We start from the raw sequence: 14235 nt of genomic DNA on the forward strand, positions 1-14235 counted from the left end.
GCTGATTGGTCCGCTCCCGAGCCCGCCCCGCCCCCTGCCCTGCTCCCTGCCGCCCGCCTTGTGTTTCTTCCCTCTCACAAAAATGCTTTTTTCTTAAAAAGCATTGGACCGCGGCACCCCGTTTCTTGGCATTCTTGCTGAGGACAGAGAATAGTTTTGGCTTGCGACGTTTCTTTCAACCGAGACCTGAAATGAATTTCAGGCGAGTCAGTAATCCCCGAGTTTGGGGATTGCACGCAGAGCTGGACCGTATGATTTTAATTTCTCCTTTTGAATTAAAACTTTGCTTTTGACACCACTGGCTCAGTGACACCGGATACATGTTTCTGAGAGGGTTTTTCATCAAGGTCCTGCAAAATGGGGGTAATCTCGAGACCTTATCTTATCGTAAATTAGCTTTGAAAAGATGCAAATAACACAAGGTAGTCACTCGGCTCTGTATCTGGGTTATGAGTTGTTTTCCATAACACGTCTTCATTTCTTCAAAATAATGAAACCTTTGGACACAGTGCCCTATTTAGGTCTAGTCGGAGTTGATAAAAAGTAAAAGAAAGACATTTTTCACCAGAAACATTAGCCCAAAAAGCAGCTCTCTTAAATAATCAGCTATCTTTAAAATCCCATAGAAACATACAGAAGTTGCTTCTCTGTTGCCCTGAGTTTTCTGCGTCCTTGTATTAATATTTTAATGAACTATATTCCCATGTTTTTTCCAAAATACTTCTTTTTGTGATGCACAGTAGATAAACCCATTCATTTGTATGTTCTTATTTTAAGGTCGTATTTATTTTTTGTGCTTACCTTGACAATTATAATTGAGGAATTTTGTCAGCCACAATCAGCAATTTTACAGAAAGAAAAACAAAATAAAGTCAAAATAGAGTGTGCATGTTTTCATTATGTAAAACAGACGTAAAGCTGCAGGCATTTCTCTAATAAAATAATATCATTCAAGTCACTTAATCAAACAATTTTCTCCTCAGGACTGCTCAGAGAAGGAAGGGCATGGCTTTTTCCAATGCATGAATATTGTGATGTGGGATAAATTGAATATACATAAAAATGATTTTTTTTCTTGTGATGAGTTGGATAGCAACTGGATGGTCATGCTTGAACATTAGTAGTACACTGTGGGAAAGAATAGGAGACCCAGGGGATTGATTCATATGATTGCAAACGCAGTTATTTGGCTTCTTTCACTACGTCTTTGGGCAATACAATATCGTACACTGTCTTGTGAAGTTTTGATGATGGTGTGGTCAGTTTTAAGAACTTGTCAGTGGTACTAGATTATCTTGATTGGGGTGTACTTAAAGACTGTCAAGAGATGTGGTGGCATTTCAGAGAGGCTTTTTTCTAGGGAAGACGACCATCAGAGTAACATCATGTGAGAGAGGACAAAAACAGAAGAGGATGTGGATTTAGTTTTGTCCTGATGCTAACATTTTGTGGTACTTTCACCTGCTGAATCCACTGTGAATTTTGGGTTGTGAACTACATTGTCACAGAAGTGAATCTCTTGGGAAGGATACATACCACCGGGGAGAAATTTCTGGGTGATAATTCTGTAGCATACATATTTCCTTCAAATTCTGTATCTTAATCCATTTTAATCACTCAGAGTCACTAGTACCTTTAGATTCTTTTGAACCTTTGCAAATGCATTTTCCTGGGTTTAGGCTAGGCCTCTATCCTTCTTCCAAACACCTGATGTAGCAGCACTGTCCTGAAGAATTCTATGTGCTTTCCTAAAAGCTCCTTTTCCTGGTCCTCCAAAATTTTGGCCACCTATATGGACTTTTTAAATTTTGTTTTTCACAACCATAGACAGTTAGCTTTAGGCTGAACAAAGAAGGATATGGAAAGAGATCTTGCAAAGGTTTTCAGGTGGAGGAGGGAAGGAGAAAGAAGTTTAATTCCTTTAATTTAATGGGTGAACTTATTTAAAAATAAATTCATTGCTTCAAATATTATTGTAAAGAAAAAAGATCTTAACTTTTTTTCCCTATGAATATGAATATTTGATATGAAGCTTTGTACAATGATGTAGTCAGTAAAAACAAAATTACTTCTGTCTTCTACTTTTCCCTTTAAAAAAGTAGTCAAGCTAACAGAACATTTATTAAATACCACTTGGCCTTGGGATGATAGGTTGAAGGATCAGGAGCACAGGCAGTGATTTCCTTGATCCTTCTGGTAACGGAACACATATTAAATACAGTGGACAGAGATATTTGGAAGTGGTTGACCAGGAGGAAGCTTTCTCCTCCTTCTGAAAACTTAGCAAGTTGAACTGGCACCTTCCAGAACAGGTATGAGGCCCTGGAAGCAGAAGGCCAGACAACCGATGAGATGAGCCCTTCTGGGACAGAGGGGCCTCCTAAACCAACATCATCTGTACCCCGCATCAAGACCTCCCCTGTTAAGAGGAAAAGACAGGTAATTGTAATCAGAGACTCTTCTACAGGGAACCAAGGGCCCGATGTGTTGGCCAGACTGGTTCTCACACATCAGGCACAAAGAGTTACAATAACTGGGGTAACATCAGGCTGGTGACCTGTCAGGCCTCCATCCTCACCCAGTTTTCTTCAACATCTTCATTAACCACTTGGATGCAGGGCTCAAGGGAATACTAAATTTGCCAATGACAGTAAGCTGGGGAAAGCTCTCAACTCCCTTGAGCACAGAGAGGCCCTGCAGAGAGACCTCAACAAATTAGAGATGGGCAATCACCAAGCACACAAAGTTTAACAAGGGCAAGTGCTAGAATCTGCACCTGAGACAGGGCAATCCTGGTTGTGTGTACAGACTGAGGAATGAGAGGCAGGAAAGCAGTGCCATGGAAAGGCACCTGGGGACCCTGGTCAATGGCAAGTTGAACATGAGCCAGCAGTGCCCTGGCAGCCAGGAGGGCCAAGAGTGTCCTGAGGGGCATCAGGCACAGCATCGCCACTGGGCAAGGGAGGAGATTGTCCCACTCTGCTCTGCACTGGGATGGCCTCACCTTGAGTGCTGGGGGCAGTTTTGGTGCCACAACATGAAAAAGGCATTAAGTGATTAGACAGCATCTGAAGAAGGGCCACAAGGATGATGAGGGCCTTGAGGGGAAGGGGTATGAGAAGTGGCTGAGGTCATTTGGTCCATTCAGCCTGGAGAAGAGGAGACTGAGGGGAGACCTCATTGCAGTCTGCAGCTTCCTCAGGAGGGGAAGAGGCAGGCACTGATCTCTTCATTCCTGTGACCAGTGGCAGGACTCAAGGAAATGCCACGAAGCTGAGTCAGGGCAGATTTAGGTTGGATATCAGGAAAAGGTTTTTCACCTAGCAGGTGTTTGGGCACTGGAACAAGCCCCCCAGGGAAATGGTCACAGCACCAGCCTGACAGAGCTCAAGAAGCATTTGGACAATGGTCTCAGGCACATGGTGTGACTCTTGGGGTGTCCTGCACAGGGCCAGAACTTGGACTTGATGGTGCTGATGGCTCCCATCCAACTCAGCATATTTTGTGATGTTATGATTCTATGAAATTTTTCCAAAGTTCAGTCAGGAATTCAAGGACCCGCTTTTCTCCTGTTCTGGTACGGATGCATGCTTTCAGGAAGGTCCTTCCTATGAGCCCATGTGACTTGGTGCACTATGGAATCATAGCACAATTTGTGTTGGAAGGCTCCTTCAAAGATTATCTAGACCAACTTCATTGTCATGGGCAAGGACATCTTTCATTAGACCAGGTTGCTCAAAGACTTATCCCACCTGGATTTGAAATCTTCCACTGAAGGCATCAAGAACTGCTCTTGGCAACTTGTTCCAGCATGTCCCACCACCATCGTAATGAAAAATTTCTTCCTTGGAACCTATCTAAATCTACCTTCTTTTGCTTTTGAAACCTTGCCCCTTGCCCTGTCACTACAGGCCCTGGTGAAAAGTCTTTCTCTGTCTTTCTTATAAGTGCTCTTCTTATTTTGAAAGACCATGCTGAGGTCTGCCCAGAGACTTGTCTTCTCCAGGCCAAACAACCATTGCATTTTTTTCATGGGAGAGGTGTTCTAGCTCCGTGATCATTTTCATGGCCCTACTCTGGACCTCCTCCAAGTCATTCTTGTACTGGGGGCCCCAGTGGTAGATGCAGTACTCCAGCTGAGGTCTCATTAGAGTGGAGTGAATGAAGAGAACCACCTCCCTCAACCTGCTAGCTGTACTTTTTTTATGCAGCCAAGGATACAGCTGGTTTTCTGAGCTGCAAATGCACACTGCCGCCTAAGGTCCAAATTTTCATCCACCCATATCTCCAAGTCTTTCTGTGCAGGGCTGCTTACAATCAGCTCATCCTGCAGTCTGTACTGATATTTGGAATGGCCCTGACCTGGGTGCAGGGCCGTGCATTTGATCTTGTTGAACTTCATGAGGTTCACATGGGTCCACTCCTCAAGCCTGCCAAGGTCCCTCTGCATGGTATCCCTTCTCTCCAGTGAATCAATGGCACCCCTGACCATGGTGTCATCCACAAACGTGCTGAGGGTGCACTCGATCCCACTATGGTAATGATGAAAATATTAAACAATATCTGTATTGCAACTATATCTGCTAATTCCCTGAGGACCCTGGGATGAATCCCCTTAGGTGCCATGGATCTGTGCATATTCAGGTTCCTCAGATGGTCTTGAACCTGATCTCTTACAATAGGAGGGACTTTGTTCCCCCAGTCTATGCCTTGAGTTTCATGGACTTCAGAGATGGCAAAGAGAGACTGCCAGTGAAAACTGAGGTAAACAAATTCTTGGGTATCTCAGTCTTCTCTATGCCAGTAGTCACTAAATATCCTGTCTTTTTATTAGGGGGCACATTTTATTTAGTCCTCCTTTTCTGATCAGTGTTCCTACAGAAGCCCTCCATTGTTCTTCACATCCCTTGCCACATTCAGTTCCAAATGTACTTTAGCTTTTCTGACTCCATCCCTACACACCTGGACAGCACCCTATATTCTTCCCAGGATATGTGTCCCTGCTTCCACTGCCTGTGCATTTATTTCTTGCACTTCAGTTTGACCAGAAGGTCGTACTCAGCCGTATTGGTCTTCCACCTTCCTGGCCTGCTTTCTCACACGTGGGAATCAAGTGCACCTGCTCCACAAGACAAATGCCCTTAAATAGCTTTCAGGCCTGTCCTGCTCCTTTATCCCTGAGGGCAGTTTTCCAGGGGTTTCCATCCCCTATTTTTCTCAAGCAACAGAATGTTTTCTAAATTAAGGATCTTTATGGTTTGTCTGGCTGATATCCCTCAAATTTGTGATAGGTCTGGGCTTAGGCAGCAGCCCAGGTTACCACTATTCTTGACATCTTCGATTAGTTAATTTTTGTTGTCAAGAACAGGTCAAGTAGTGCTTCTCCTCTGGCTGGACATCCTTTTACCTGGATTAAAAAATTATCCTCAACAGGCTCTAGGAGTCTCCTGGATAGCTCACAGCTTTCTGTGACATCTTCCACCAGATATCAGGTTGACTGATGTTCCCCAACAGGAGTGTGTGAATATGATGGCACCTGCAGTTGAAGAAAGAAGCTTCATCAACATCCTTCTCCTTTTGATTGGGTGGGCTGTGGTAAGTACCAGCCGTGAGGTTTCCTTTGTTGGCTTGGCCTCTAATTTTTTACCCAGAAGCTCTCAACTGTCCATCACTGTTTTTCTAAGACAGTTCTGTGCAATCAATCCACTTTTTTTTTTTTTTAACATAGAGGACAACCTGCCCCACCCTTCTTTCCTGACCCCTCTGAACAGTTTGTAGCCATCAATTTCAGCACTTCACTCTTGTGATTAATGTCACTGAGCGCACTATGATTGTGACTGACTTTCAGTGTTTGCTCAGGAGGATATCTGGAGACGTCCATCTCACAGATGCAGCTGAGGAGGCAGGACTGCAGCCTATATATGCACACTTCAAACAGGGTGATTGAGTCATGCATTAAGCCTGTAGCTGCAGAGCCCCATTAACATGTTTTGCACCTGGGCCTGCCTAAGGCCGCACAGTAACTTCAACATTTTCTCAAGCCCTTCCTGATGCTTGTGCTACTGAGCAGTCATACTTTGTGTGTGTTGTGCAGACAAATTAATTCTGACTTATGGGTGCTCCTGGTACAAAAAAGCCCATAACTAAAGTCACAGAGTGACTCAAGGCAACTCAAATCTGCCCTTGATGTAATTGCAGACTTTGAATGATTTGAAAGACATCTTTTGTCCATGCATGATGGATTTTATTTAAAAACATATTTATCATGATATTCTAAACCATAGCACATCCTTACATGAGTAAGAAAACTTCACGTCTTAATAGGGAAGAACTTATAATTACATACTGTTCAGTTTACAGCAAAGGACTCTTCCCTATGACAAAAATTTTTGTATTCATAGAGATTTAAAGGCCCCAGATAAAAGAGGAATCTCTTAAAATAAAAAAATTTGTGACCTGAGTTATTGTAGGCATTAGGCAGCGAAATTTAGGTATTACAAGGGGACCCACAGACACAGCTTGCTTTTTTTTTTTTAATTAATTTCTTACAAACATACTCAGATTTTTTTAAGCAGTTTCATTTTGGTTCAAAGCAAGAGAGAAATAGTTCCTTGATTGTTCCAGACTACAAAGTTTTTGATAACTTCTGAGCTCAGTTAAGGGATAACTCCAAGAATCAGTTCAGAACAATCAATCAGTCAAATTACTATGCTTCTTTTTAATATTTAATATTTCAATGTGATATAAATATTACATGTATGAAAGTGCTACTGTTCTGGATTAATTAATTTATGTTTGTGTATCAGTGATTTAATCAGAAGTCATGTGAAGGTGACATTTCCTTTGCTGGTGCACACTTCATGCATGTTACTTGGGACTTGTCTGGACTGCTGCTGCTTGCTCTGTGCTTTAGGAAAGAGCAGCTCTTTCCCACTGAGGGAAGGATGCAGCCCTCTCTTTCCTAGGTCATCCACTCCACAAACATCCTCAGCAAAGGTGACTGCAGAACACATGGGTGAGATCTAATTCCCATTTCAAGATGGTAAGAAAAACATTTCTGTTTTGACTTCTGCCTGGTTTCTGCAGCTGTCTGACTCTCAGTTGTCGGGGTGAAGTGAAAAGTTACAAGTGGAATACCTTTTTGCAGAACTGAACTGTCCTGTACCATCTCCTACAAGCCACAAGCATTACAGGCAGAAACTGAGGGGCTGAGTCACTTCTTAGCTGTCTGGTGCCTTGGCTCAGAAGACCTGCAAGTGATGGTGGAAGGAAAAACTGCAAGGATGGGAAGAGGCCAGTTAACTGCAGTAATTTAAATGTGGAAGCCATCTGAGATACTCTTACTCCTTGTAGGTTATGATAAATGAGCATCAGAGCATTGCAGGTGAGCACTGAGAAGAAAGCTGAGACACTGGAAAGCTGATATCCATGGGTTCTTCCCAGATATTTTGAGGTTGGGAAGATCTATGCATTCCAAAATGAGCTTGTAGTCCTTCCTTTTCAGGAAGTCATAGTGGGTTTTTACCCAGGAGCACTTTGGTTGTTTCCTACAGTTCCTAACTGCTGTTTCCTTTTTCTCCTTCTTCAATAAAAGAAACCCCAAGCATTACAGGCCTTGCAGATTGTTCTGGAAGCTTCTCTGCATGCAGCCCCAGTATTCACAGAAAAACCAAATTTCATTCACAGAGTGAGATCAGCAAAATCAGTGGGATGTAACTATGACATACCTAAATTTCAATGATTCTTTCTCTTAACCTAGCCCATGAGAACACTTGCTGCCCCATCTTTTGGTAGGATCACTGCAGGGCAAAGTGTGGGCAATCACCAGCATCTACTTCCCTACAGGATGCTGCCAACTATCACTTGGACATACAGATGCTTGAGGCAGGTGGTCAGGGTGGCTCAGCTTTGATTCACTGCTCCCCCTGGGATGTCTTTATCTCCTCAAGATATGATCCATTTGCCTCTTATCTCTCTCCTATGTCCATCTCACCCAGATAACTTGAAGCAAGGTAGTGAGAGGGTTTATTACTCTGTTTAGCTGGACAAAGAAATGGCCTGTCCTGTCTAATGCTTTAGAATACCCATCCTAAGCTTCTCTTCTCTGTTTAGGTTGACCATAATGATGTCCAGCACATTCCTTGGCTGAATTGCTACAGCTCAAAAACACGTTTCAGTGCCATAAATCAGGCATGTGGACATTTGATGCAGCAGGGAAGAGGTGGATGCTACATGTTTGGTAACAACGGCCATTGCTCATATGCTGTCAGGAAGAAAGAGTCCTTCTCTGAGAGGGCGAGTGGGAATGAGAAATCGTGGGTATGTAGTAACTTCCAGGGAAAAACAAACAGGAGGCACCTCCAGATGAGTGAGGTGGTTAGGAAGAATGACAGAAGGAGTAGAGGAAGAGAAGGGAACAGGCAGATCAGGCTGATAGCCATTATTACTGATACCTGTGATACTCTGAAGCCAGTGTTTGTAGAAGCAGACGTAATGCTGAACAGTGTCAGCAATATGTCATAGAACCACAGACTGGGAAAGGTTGGAAGGGACCACAGTGTGTCAGCTGGTCCAACCTCCCTGCTCAAGCAGGGTAATCCTGGTACACGTTGCAAAGGATTGTGTCCAGGTGGTTCTTGAATATCTCCAGTGAGGGACACTCCACAACCTCTCTGGGCAGTCTGTTCCAGTGTGTTTTCAGCCACACAGTAAAGTTATTCTTCGTTATATTCAGGTGAAATTTCCTGTGCATCAGTTTCTGCCTCTTGTTCACCACTTGGCACCACTGAGAAGAGCCTGGCTCCATCCTCTAGGCACCCTCCCTTCTGAAAGCTACATACATTAATAAGGTCCCCTCTCAGTCATCTTTATGCATCTCAAGGGGAGCTTGATATTTTCCCGGTATCAGATATTTGAGAAAGTGATGGCATGTTGAGCTGGAAAAAGTGATCCGTGTGGGATCATGATGATGTTTCAGGAAATGTTTGGAAGTGGCTGAATTTTTATTTCATTCCTCAATATCTCTGCTATCATCACTAATAGACTTGAAGAGGACAGATGTGTAAGTTATGGCTATTTGAAAGGGGAGAAGACTTTATGTTAAGTCTAATTTAGCTTCATTAAGTACATTCTTAGGTGAACAAATGAGTTCAGCAAGGTTTGGGGGGAGCAGCAGGAGTGGGCTGCCCTCCCGAAAGGTGGTTGAGCTGAAAGACAAAGGGGACAGCGGAGCAGGAAGGGCCATTCTGTGGCCAAGGACACAGCCGTGCAGCACCTGCACATGGTGAGTGGGGCAGGGATCGTGACAGTGTCTGGGGACAGCCACACTGTCCTGGATCACTGAGCAAGTCTGTTGGGATGAGGCTGGCATGAGGCTGAGCTGGGAAAGTGGAGCCGGTGGAGTTAGAGATGCACAGGCACAACATGGAAGGTAAAACCTGAGACTGAATGCTACCCCAAAGTCAAGGTGTTAAAACCAGCAGGTGGAGTGCAAGACCTTGAGAAAACTTGAAAAACAGGTAACCTTCAAGTCTGGCAAAGGAAAAGGGAGAAAGACTGTCCAACCAACAGGAAGTATGTTTCCCTCTTGGGAACTGAGTCCTCTTGGATACCGAAGTACAAGCAGAACTGCAATGAAATCTGCCTGTACGTTGTTACCGTGATGAGTAAAGCGGTTTTGCTCTGCACTGTCGGCCCAGGGTTGGATTTTCCATCATGTGGAACCGGTGATGGGGACCAGCTTCCCTTTCAAATGTCATGCTGTGTTCAGGGAATCAGTTCTTCCATAAATCTGAAAGCACAGAAAAAGTTAGGAGAGGAACAGACACATCAAATATCTCTGTGGGCTGCTCCTGCGGGAAAGACAGTACCTTACAAGAACAAAAGGGTGTTAAAATCCCTGTCTTAAATGTGCAAATGTTTTTCTTTGTCTTTGCCGTTCCCATTTCCTTGTTATCAGGTTTGAACATCCACCCTGAACAACGTGTTCAGCTTACTCGTTTACAGCTCTTCACAGAATTTTTGTCTAGGAAGACATCAAACTAATTGTGGGGGCTCTTATGGTTTTGTTCCTCAGGGACAGTTTGATAAGCAACTCCCAAAGAAAAACTGATTTATACTGCCTGCGTCGATTTGGGATTGTTTTTTTAGTGTGTTTTTTTATTGGGGGGGGAGGGGGGGGGGGGTGTTTGGTTGTAAAAAAAATGGGTGTTTTTTTTTGGGGGGGGGGGGGGGGGGGGAGTGTGTTTGTTTGTGGGTTGGTTTTCTGGGTTTGTTTGTTTGTAGGGGTTTTTGTTGTTGTTGTTTGGGGGTATTTGTGTGTTGAGGTTTTTTTTTGTTGGTGGCGGTTTTTGGTTTCTAACCATGCCTTCTGGTGCTTATCACAGCTGTTACTCACCATCTTTTCCATGGCATTTAGCTTTTTTCCCCATGCAAAATACCATATCCACCAGTGCCTGTTAAGGAGAGGACTTTAACAGGCAATCAGTGGCAGAGAGATGGCATGTCTGCAAAAATCCATCAAGAAGAGTGTTTTAATTTAGATTCTCTTCATCTAAATTAAAAAAAATAAAATCATGGGGCCATGAGACTTTTGTAGCTCAATATGCAAGCAAAAGTGTTAAACTTGTTGGTTAAATATTTATTTATGTCGGTGATGGTTGCCATAGTTTTGAGAAGATAAAGCACTTCGTACCATCACTGGGAAGAGGAACTTTATCCCCATCTAGTGCCAGGATATTTTCGCCTTAAGAGACTCTATGAAACTGTTCTTGGAAAGCTGAGGGTAACACAGAACATCAGTTAGTGATAACTAATGCGTTGATTAGGCGAAGTGTGGCTTCACTGCCAAATCTGTGCAGAGGTGTGCTACTGACAGAAGGGGATGGGATGGAGTGTGCTCCTAAGTGACAGTCTGCCCGTTGTGTGGAGTGGGAGGAGGGTGTGGACTGCTGAAGGGAACAGTGCCGGGATGCCCTGGCACTGCCTGCTCAGACTTCTTTGTGCCACAAGAAGCAGAGGGACACGAAGGACTCCGCGCCGTTCCTTCACTGCGGGCTGTGCCAGGGGCTCCGGCCAGACATCCATCCCACGGCCGTGTGAGGGCACGGGGCCCGAAGCTGCAGTTGCAGCCGCCGCGGAGGGGGGATGGAGTGTGCCGGACCAGCACGGGAAAATGTAGACGGTGAAGGCAGGTGATGAACAAACAGACTGACGGTCGGGGTCCTGCCTGCTGTGATTCAGCCCAGAGTCTGACCCTTGCAGGTTCCCCTACCCGATTTCTCTATTTCTGGCTATTTTTCGTATGAATTGTGCTCTGCCACAGGTCTCGGGAGCGAAATGGAGAGACGGGGAGGATCTGAGGAGGAGTCCAATACTTCCATACAAGATAAGACACGGCATTTATTTCAGCAGTTCCCACACTTAGAAAACTTCCACGTACAATAGCTTTTCACTCAACACCCAGGCAAGACAGAGACTTGGTACCGAGAGGAAAAGCAGGGGCAAGTTTGCTGTCAGCCCCACGGCGGTCCCTCCTGGACAGGACGGGCAAGCCAGGATGCAGCGGCTGGGGAAAGGAGCTGCTCCGGGACACGACTGGGACTGTGTACAACTCGCCTGTTTCCGCACAGACCTCGGAAGCCTGCTAAGGGTTAATTTGGGGGCCGTGAGTATGACAGTTCAAGGGCTTCCTGTGGCGATTCAAGAAACAGAAGATAATTAACCCCCTTAAAACCAATGTTTCTGGAAAGGAATAGTCAGATGAGATAGATACAAATTCGGCGCGGGAATGTGTGTTTAATTAACATGTCAGTCTTAAAACCGGGCGCGGAGAGAAGCGGAGCACGGCGGGACGCGGCGCCGGGGCCAGAGCGGAAAGAGCAGCGGCTTCAGACGGAGCGCTGCCGCCGAGCTCCTGATCGCAGTGGGCACCTTCGTGACCAGCTCGTCTTCCCTGCGCTGAGCGGGGGTGGGTCCGACCGCCGAGTGAGCGTCGGGCAAGGAGGGAGGGTCGGGCAGTGCCGTGCTCGGCAAACGGGAGCACGGAACTGCAGGAGGCTGTCACCCCTCCCCGCGCTGTCGCGGCTTGTGCAAGCTCGACCGAAGAAACACGGAACGAAACAGGTAAATTACGATCTAGTGAATTGCACAACACATTCACTCCCCCGTCAAGAGGCGGGAGAAGGGAGATTTGATGTATCCTTACAAGTGCTCGGGAGTCCCAACACAGAGTACTTATTACAGTGACCTCTTCTCTCCACAGCCCACTGCTGTGTTCCAGTATTCTACTTTGTCCAGCGTACACATGTTCACTTTCTAAACGTTCCACAATATGTTTTCCATTAAACGATATGCAAACACACACACTGTGTGTCTGACATACACATAGCTCTATGATCCCGAAAAAGTGCCCCCCGAAAAACGAATTAGATTTACACTCCTCGGTTCCACCACAGTCGAGCACCCCCCGACACACACGTCGCTCTGCGCCGACGGGTCACACACTGCCCTGCGTACGGCGCTGCCATCGCTCTGCGCCTCTCGAAACACGCACGGCTTTTCTCCCAATGACACACGCATTGTCCCGCCCCTCCCGCACACACACATCGCTGCCCGCCGGTTTACACACATATCGCTTCATTCCCGAAGGACAGCACATCGCTCTGCACTGTTTTACAAGCAAATCATTCTGCGCCCGACGATGCACGCCGTGCACGACAGTCCCCCGTCTCTCTGAGTCTGCCGAAACACGCATCGCCCTGCGTCCTCCCCACACACTCCCCACCCGCTGCCAGAAACACATCAGCGCCCTCAATCCACATTACCCTTACGTCCCGACAGACAGAGCCCTCCGCACCTCCCGGCACATACATCTCTCTGCTCCCTACGACATACGGTACCTCCCGAGCCCAGCAAAAACACAGATCTTTCTGCACCAGCTGACAAACACTGTTCAGTGCCTGCTAGTGCACACATCGTCCCGCTCCTCCGCGACGGAGGGATCATTACGATCCCCGACGAACGGACACAGCACTTTGCTGCTTCCCCACACACTCATCGCGCCGCGCTGAAGGAAATACACATCGCTTTGCACCAGCAGACACACACCTTCATCAGCGCCCGACGAGGCACACATCTCTCCTCTCCCGATGACACACACATCGCTCTGTGCTTCAAACGACAAACACTTCGCTTTGCTCTTCCCCAACACACACGCATTCATTGGCGCCGATGGGCGCACACATCGACTCGCTCTGCGCCCGCGGTATCCCCATCTCTCTGTGCCACGAGAAAAACGCTACATTTTGATACCCAGGAAACACAAAAGTCCTCGTATATGGATCTAGGGCTACGACAATTACGTCTCTCTACAACCCACGAGAACTCACATTGCTCGGCAGCCCCGTCTCGTAAACCGCCGCAGACCCGAAGGGAGCACAGAGCTGGCAGTGGAAAACAACACCCGTCTCTGAGGGAACCAAGGCTCTTACCAAATACACCGCATCCAAGTAAACTGCTTCTGCGCCCTGTGCCAGACCTCCTGGACTTAAAGGCTCTTTTAAGTGCCACCACCTTTTCAATATGAGAGGTGATGCTATGGTGATTTGAACTTTGATGTCCCGTTTTGGTTTGGTGTTTTTTTGGTTGTTTTTGGGGGTTTTTTTTGTTTGTTTTGTTTTTGTTTGTTTTTTGTTGTTGTTGTTGTTGTTTTTTGGTTTTTGTTTGGGGGTTTTTTTTCAGGAAAAGAGCGTTTACGGTGTGAAAGCACTGTAAATTCTAAGGAAAGTGGGACGTGCATTGTCTACGGTAAACGGATATGTCCTGCATCTGCTTCAACGGACCCGAGGACGTTCATAATTCGCTTAAATCCGTGGAAGCCCTCTTTCGATGTATGTACAGTTTGGGGGAGGAGGGTTAGATAAACGAATGCTGTCTCTGGTCTCAAAGCAAACGTGGCCGAAACAAATGTATTCCTGACTTCTAGTACGTGGTGTTTCCTTGTTGAGCTACGCGAACCGAAGACTGCGTGAATCGGGGGCATTCAAAGCACAGGCGATTCCAGACGACCCTGTGCTCTTGATTTTCAGTTCTTTTGGTTTTGAACAAAAGGCTCCGAGACGAATGCCGGCTCTCCTTCCCTCCCCTCAGTATGCGTTCTCGCCCCCGAACCGCATAGTCCTGCACAGGCGGTAGGGACGAGCACAGGCTCCCCAGAGTGGCTCTTTCCCGGCTTTC

General features: G+C 46.1%; 1 protein-coding gene across 1 annotated transcript in view; it reads left to right on the forward strand.

Annotated features, from left to right (window-relative positions):
• The window catches only part of LOC103618143 (histone H3), a 20998-nt gene that overhangs the window by 5711 nt on the left and 1052 nt on the right, over nucleotides 1–14235 (forward strand). The gene's annotated exons all lie outside the window — the stretch shown is intronic.

The sequence above is a fragment of the Corvus brachyrhynchos genome, unplaced genomic scaffold (assembly GCF_000691975.1).
Source record: "Corvus brachyrhynchos isolate BGI_N302 unplaced genomic scaffold, ASM69197v1 scaffold56, whole genome shotgun sequence".
NCBI classification, from domain to species: domain Eukaryota; kingdom Metazoa; phylum Chordata; class Aves; order Passeriformes; family Corvidae; genus Corvus; species Corvus brachyrhynchos.